Source organism: Haliotis rufescens, unplaced genomic scaffold, assembly GCF_023055435.1.
Source record: "Haliotis rufescens isolate VD_foot unplaced genomic scaffold, xgHalRufe1.0.p SCAF_269, whole genome shotgun sequence".
Taxonomy (NCBI): Eukaryota; Metazoa; Mollusca; class Gastropoda; order Lepetellida; family Haliotidae; genus Haliotis; species Haliotis rufescens.
The window spans coordinates 39,017-45,621 of NW_025963967.1; the positions used below are offsets into that span (position 1 = coordinate 39,017).

A 6,605-nucleotide genomic window follows, 5' to 3' on the forward strand; every position below is an offset into this window, starting at 1 on the left:
ACTTAAATGCACTGACTGTACATACCTGTCAGAGTACCATAAACTGTACAAGGAGGTAGAGGGTAGTGGAATGAGAAGGGGACGTCGATCTTCCACTGCCAATACTGGACTTCAGATAGGCCTCTCAAAATGTCCCATTGGAAGTGAGAGTTTCCGTGTCCTGTGCATGAGTGCCGATATACCTCCACCATCCCATTCAGGGATGCAGAAAGCTGCGAACAGAGTTTGTGATAATATAAAATCTCAGAACACAAAGGATATGAGAGCCAGGAGGGTGGAAATAAGGGAAATAAATAAATACAGGGGAACAAATTTAAATAACATTAGTTTATCAACTGATGCAATGTACAACAATCCACTTTGTTCAGGTGTTGGGAAAACCCCTTTTCAGCCAGCCACTCAGGTAACCTATGTGGCCACTGAGAACCAAACTAGTGATCATCAAATTTTGGCTTTAAACACAAAATCAAAGCTCTGTTCAAAGCACAGTTTAGTTGACAACATTTCTTGTGTCAACAACCCAGACTGCACATCTGATTTGCACATGTCAGAATCAATTGGTAATGAAAAACAGTTAGCTGCAGAGTGTTTCAGGGACTTAAAGAAAGATCAAATTGAGGTAGAATTTTTGACAACAGATGCTGACAGTGCAGCTCACACAGCTCTCTCTGAAATGTATGAAGCAGGTGATATGGATGTTTCCCCACAAACTTTTCTCGATACACGGCATCTCTCGGCCAGCCATAGAAAGTTTATTAAAAATTCTAAATTTGTTGTGGATATGATGCCTGCTAGAACCAAAAAAGACAAACAAAGTTTGGCAAATACATTTTCTTTAGACTGTGCATCCAGATGTGCAGCTGAGTTCTCAGCTGCTTACTCAAGTCATGCAGGTAACCTGACAAAGTTGAAGACATCTCTTTCATGTACTTCTGATGCTATTGCAAACTGTTACATGGGTGATCACAGAAAATGTAGAAGGCAGTCATTTGTTTGCAAGGGGGAGAAGAAAAATTGGTTATTGCAAAGTAAATATTTAGATAAAAACTTCAAAATTGGAAACAATGAAACTAACTTTCAAAATTTGAGAAAATGCACTGATTTTCGTCTCGGCCCGAACATGATCGAAAAGACGCAATTCAACCTCAATAGTCAAAAGTGTGAGGCAACAAACAAGGCATTGCGCCGGTCATTACCTCGCGATACCACCTTTGCTCGTAACTTCCAAGGTAGAGCTCACAGTGCTGTTCATAGCGTCAACTGCCAGAGTCCGGTAAAGTCAATTCGCAATCTTCGATTAGGGCTTGGCTGTGCTGTCACTGCAAAAGGAAAAATAGATGATGAGATAAGCAAAAGTCATAATAAAGTACTTAAAGCTAAAACATACAAGAAATCACAGAAAAGTAAGGACCGCCGTGCAAGGAAAAAGTTAGAACTATTCAAACTCCATCATTGTAGAAAAGTTCATTATTCGAAAGACATGTTATTGAAAAGAAATGCATATTTGAGAAATTTACACCCAAAATAGGATAATCCATCTTAAAAATTGCCCCAAACAGAAAGATATAATGATCAGATACATAACTTACACCAAACAGTAGGGTTTATGACTTTTGGTGCACAAGCCCTGTTGTCGACAGTGAAGTCTCTCCATGTTAATTTCATGGGACTCTACTTTCAAATGCTCAACATTCACACAAGAGGCGTTATGACAGAGATGGCTCACTTCAACTTTGTTGCCAAAGTTGTCAGTGTTGCTAAAACCATCTGGAAGGCATTTATGCACAATGCAGAGGGCTATTCTGTGAGCTCTCTCCTCTGTCCGCGCCTTTGACGGCCACAAAAAGAAGCAACGACCATAGCCCTGCTTATCACGGCAGCCCAACCATTCCTTACAACCCCATTTCCCACTCGCTTCACCCATTTTGCGTTCAAATTTGCCTCTACAATTATCCCAAAAGGTCTCCATGGCAATAGATATACAGAAAAACATATAAATTAGGAAATGCTGAAATATGCACTTACCCTACAGGTTACACACAACCAAATGTTTTCCCATAGACTTCTATAGTAACGTTATAGCTTTTTAAAAAACAACTAGGCATTCAACAGCCATAACATTTACATATGTGCACAGTCTGGCCTTAAAGCTGCAATAAAAACACAAATTTTGGCTAGTTTACCCAGCTCCTTTTCCGAGTACAGGAAGCTGAACACACCAACCCCAGTTCCGCACCAAATATCACCTGCTTGAAAATATCTGTGCTCACATAAAGCACAAGTCATCTTGTTCAAAAAGTCAGCACCAAATATTGAAAAATATGGGCAGTTTTAATTACTGGATGGATGTGCATTTAAAAGACATAAAAATCTTACACAATATCATCCAATCACAGCCTGCATATGTCTCTTGATCTGTACTGAAGGCTCCCTACGAAAACCGCACTGTCACAACCAGTTCTGATTTAGTGTAGTAGAACCTGTAGACACAACTGTCTAAAACTGCACTTGTCAAATTTGTGATGTATTCATTGTAAATAGATGTAGCTTCTTGGAAACAAATGGAAATTGTTTCAAGTTCAATACTTTTTCCTATCTGACAGGTCTATATGACACCCATATACACATATCTGATGTACCAAAAGAGCTGTGAGGGTTAAATTATTTAGATTTTGTCAACTGATTACAAAATGAACTTCTGTTTTAATAAAGAACTTTCTATGACAGTACACAGGCCTTTATTGTTTATTCTTGTTTCACACAAGGATGGGTTCACAGGTCAATTCCATGGTTGCCAGACGCTGCTTCGAACATATCCCCCCAAAAGTATCTTTTCGACCCCGTATGATAGACAATACTTGGAAATTCAAAGCAAATTAGGCTTTCATATTTTTAATTTATTAATGGTAAGTTGTTTGCTGACCTTTGCTGATAACAACTGAGGATAGCAAAGTCTGGTACATAACATGGAATTTGGTTGTGACACTAATAAGCTTAAGTCATAAAAGAAGCTGGACTCAGTGAGCTTGCTGGAACTGGTACCCCTGCCTTGTTTACATAGGCCAATATATAAATGACAGGTCCATATTTGGTATTTTAACTATGGGAGGTCAAGAACCAATGTTGATGCTTTCATTCCAAAGAAAAATTCATAGTGTCAACATCTTGAACCTACTCTTGAAACATGGGGAGACATCGAAGGAATTCGATAACATCTTTTAGAATGGGACATAAAGCTTGGAATTCAGGCAAAAAATTCACCAGTGAAAAGCAAAGCAACTTTAAAGTGCCAAAAACTGTCAGGTTGACAACTGAGCTCCACAAGAAAGTGTGCAGTGTAGGGGTGGCTGGTGTCCAGCAAGTTCAAACACTGACAAGTGAACCGTACCGTCTATTAAGGCCAAGGAAGGAAAACACCCCTGAGGAGGATAAGAGTACCCTGAAAACAAAAAGTGAAAGGTAATAACACTTTAAACTATTTATTCCTTTGGCCTAGACTTTGAAATACTTGTAGGGAATACAAGATGCTCACTGCTAAATGATATGGGTGGATAAACTTACCAAGTTCAAGTATTTGTCCTTTAACGAGATCACTTAATAAAAGTTTAATATAATGGACAGTTTTCAGTTATTAGGTACAGCAAGGGATCAAATTCTCATACATATATGAGTGGTTTGTTCAATACCATATAAAAAACAGTGTTGTTACACCCTAATTAAGGGCTTGAGGGGGATAGAAATAGAATATGCATTTGATCTGCCAGGGGAGATAATTCAGAAATGTCGAACACTATCACATACTTAAAAGGCTTATTTAGAAGTTTTCAAAGTAGTCAATGGGTTTTCTTTAATCTGCAGGACTGCTGCTGATGTTTACCACCTGTTGCATGTTGGAGAGACTGACAAACTGTACAATGAGGCATTCCGCCAGCACGCCAAGACTTCGCCTATGTGTAAGGGGGACATTGTCATGGACATAGACAATGAACAGCAGTGGGGACTTAACTGGATAGAGAGACTTAAATGCACTGACTGTACATACCTGTCAGAGTACCATAAACTGTACAAGGAGGTAGAGGGTAGTGGAATGAGAAGGGGACGTCGATCTTCCACTGCCAATACTGGACTTCAGATAGGCCTCTCAAAATGTCCCATTGGAAGTGAGAGTTTCCGTGTCCTGTGCATGAGTGCCGATATACCTCCACCATCCCATTCAGGGATGCAGAAAGCTGCGAACAGAGTTTGTGATAATATAAAATCTCAGAACACAAAGGATATGAGAGCCAGGAGGGTGGAAATAAGGGAAATAAATAAATACAGGGGAACAAATTTAAATAACATTAGTTTATCAACTGATGCAATGTACAACAATCCACTTTGTTCAGGTGTTGGGAAAACCCCTTTTCAGCCAGCCACTCAGGTAACCTATGTGGCCACTGAGAACCAAACTAGTGATCATCAAATTTTGGCTTTAAACACAAAATCAAAGCTCTGTTCAAAGCACAGTTTAGTTGACAACATTTCTTGTGTCAACAACCCAGACTGCACATCTGATTTGCACATGTCAGAATCAATTGGTAATGAAAAACAGTTAGCTGCAGAGTGTTTCAGGGACTTAAAGAAAGATCAAATTGAGGTAGAATTTTTGACAACAGATGCTGACAGTGCAGCTCACACAGCTCTCTCTGAAATGTATGAAGCAGGTGATATGGATGTTTCCCCACAAACTTTTCTCGATACACGGCATCTCTCGGCCAGCCATAGAAAGTTTATTAAAAATTCTAAATTTGTTGTGGATATGATGCCTGCTAGAACCAAAAAAGACAAACAAAGTTTGGCAAATACATTTTCTTTAGACTGTGCATCCAGATGTGCAGCTGAGTTCTCAGCTGCTTACTCAAGTCATGCAGGTAACCTGACAAAGTTGAAGACATCTCTTTCATGTACTTCTGATGCTATTGCAAACTGTTACATGGGTGATCACAGAAAATGTAGAAGGCAGTCATTTGTTTGCAAGGGGGAGAAGAAAAATTGGTTATTGCAAAGTAAATATTTAGATAAAAACTTCAAAATTGGAAACAATGAAACTAACTTTCAAAATTTGAGAAAATGCACTGATTTTCGTCTCGGCCCGAACATGATCGAAAAGACGCAATTCAACCTCAATAGTCAAAAGTGTGAGGCAACAAACAAGGCATTGCGCCGGTCATTACCTCGCGATACCACCTTTGCTCGTAACTTCCAAGGTAGAGCTCACAGTGCTGTTCATAGCGTCAACTGCCAGAGTCCGGTAAAGTCAATTCGCAATCTTCGATTAGGGCTTGGCTGTGCTGTCACTGCAAAAGGAAAAATAGATGATGAGATAAGCAAAAGTCATAATAAAGTACTTAAAGCTAAAACATACAAGAAATCACAGAAAAGTAAGGACCGCCGTGCAAGGAAAAAGTTAGAACTATTCAAACTCCATCATTGTAGAAAAGTTCATTATTCGAAAGACATGTTATTGAAAAGAAATGCATATTTGAGAAATTTACACCCAAAATAGGATAATCCATCTTAAAAATTGCCCCAAACAGAAAGATATAATGATCAGATACATAACTTACACCAAACAGTAGGGTTTATGACTTTTGGTGCACAAGCCCTGTTGTCGACAGTGAAGTCTCTCCATGTTAATTTCATGGGACTCTACTTTCAAATGCTCAACATTCACACAAGAGGCGTTATGACAGAGATGGCTCACTTCAACTTTGTTGCCAAAGTTGTCAGTGTTGCTAAAACCATCTGGAAGGCATTTATGCACAATGCAGAGGGCTATTCTGTGAGCTCTCTCCTCTGTCCGCGCCTTTGACGGCCACAAAAAGAAGCAACGACCATAGCCCTGCTTATCACGGCAGCCCAACCATTCCTTACAACCCCATTTCCCACTCGCTTCACCCATTTTGCGTTCAAATTTGCCTCTACAATTATCCCAAAAGGTCTCCATGGCAATAGATATACAGAAAAACATATAAATTAGGAAATGCTGAAATATGCACTTACCCTACAGACACAACTGTCTAAAACTGCACTTGTCAAATTTGTGATGTATTCATTGTAAATAGATGTAGCTTCTTGGAAACAAATGGAAATTGTTTCAAGTTCAATACTTTTTCCTATCTGACAGGTCTATATGACACCCATATACACATATCTGATGTACCAAAAGAGCTGTGAGGGTTAAATTATTTAGATTTTGTCAACTGATTACAAAATGAACTTCTGTTTTAATAAAGAACTTTCTATGACAGTACACAGGCCTTTATTGTTTATTCTTGTTTCACACAAGGATGGGTTCACAGGTCAATTCCATGGTTGCCAGACGCTGCTTCGAACATATCCCCCCAAAAGTATCTTTTCGACCCCGTATGATAGACAATACTTGGAAATTCAAAGCAAATTAGGCTTTCATATTTTTAATTTATTAATGGTAAGTTGTTTGCTGACCTTTGCTGATAACAACTGAGGATAGCAAAGTCTGGTACATAACATGGAATTTGGTTGTGACACTAATAAGCTTAAGTCATAAAAGAAGCTGGACTCAGTGAGCTTGCTGGAACTGGTAC

The 6,605-nt window shown here is 39.1% G+C and overlaps 1 long non-coding RNA gene across 1 annotated transcript; it reads right to left on the reverse strand.

The window, feature by feature from the left end:
- Positions 1 to 149: 149 nt before the first annotated feature.
- Positions 150 to 2,084, reverse strand: LOC125384123. The gene is made up of 3 exons (XR_007222947.1): positions 2,026 to 2,084; positions 1,197 to 1,319; positions 150 to 212 (listed from the first exon to the last, which is right to left on the reverse strand). It is a non-coding gene; the product is annotated as an uncharacterized LOC125384123 (long non-coding RNA).
- Between the last annotated feature and the right edge of the window lie 4,521 nt (positions 2,085 to 6,605).